General features: G+C 48.9%; 1 non-coding gene across 1 annotated transcript; it reads left to right on the plus strand.

Annotated features, from left to right (window-relative positions):
- The first annotated feature begins 406 nt into the window (after positions 1 to 406).
- Positions 407 to 594, plus strand: LOC135978590 (U2 spliceosomal RNA). The gene has a single exon (XR_010595982.1). It is a non-coding gene; the product is annotated as a U2 spliceosomal RNA (small nuclear RNA).
- The last annotated feature ends 240 nt before the right edge of the window (positions 595 to 834 follow it).

An 834-nucleotide genomic window follows, 5' to 3' on the forward strand; every position in this document is an offset into this window, starting at 1 on the left:
CATCTACACAGAGCACATCACCGGCCACTGCCAATACCGGGAGTGAGCCGGGGAGACCTTGTGCACCCGCAAGGGGGAAGAGACCTATAAACTCCCCCTGATGGACCTCATCCCCTGAGCCCTGAACACACCGAACCTAACTGAACCCCACCACGTGAGGGTCACCCCATCCCCATTACCCAGCCCGCTTAATTATACCCATGACTGTCTGTACTTTCTGTATGAATGACGGACCCTCACCGCTTGTTGACTGCATCTTGATCTCGCCCACTGTTTACCCCCCCATTGGGAACATTACAGACTGTATATATTATGTGTGCTGCCCAACACCAAAATACTAGCATCCTCCTATACTCTGTATGTTACCCCCAATGACCAATAACTGACTTCTCAAACTCTATGTATCATCTATTTTTAATCATTAACTAATAAACTTTTAAATCTGTTCTTTTCAGTTTAGTATCTGATACGCCCTCTATCTGAGGACTATATATTAAATGGATTTTTGGAACAGGGAGATGGAATAGGAGCTTGCTCCATCCACTCCACGCATCGACCTGGTATTGCAGTACCTCCAGGAACGGTGCACCTCCCCTCGGGGAGACTATTGTGGTGAAAAAATAGAATCTGTTGAATTGAATTTGTTACACCAATACTGGCTTAGGGCTGGTCCACACTAACCCCCCCGCTTCTAACTAAGATAGCTGAAGTCGAAGTACCTTAGTTCGAACTACAAGGTACTTACCGCGGGTCCACACGTGGCAGGCAGGCTCCCCCGTCGACTCCGCGTACTCCTCTCACGGAGCAGGAGTACAGGTGTCGACGGCGAGCACT

The sequence above is a fragment of the Chrysemys picta genome, unplaced genomic scaffold, assembly GCF_011386835.1.
Source record: "Chrysemys picta bellii isolate R12L10 unplaced genomic scaffold, ASM1138683v2 scaf331, whole genome shotgun sequence".
In the NCBI taxonomy this organism is placed as follows: Eukaryota; Metazoa; Chordata; order Testudines; family Emydidae; genus Chrysemys; species Chrysemys picta.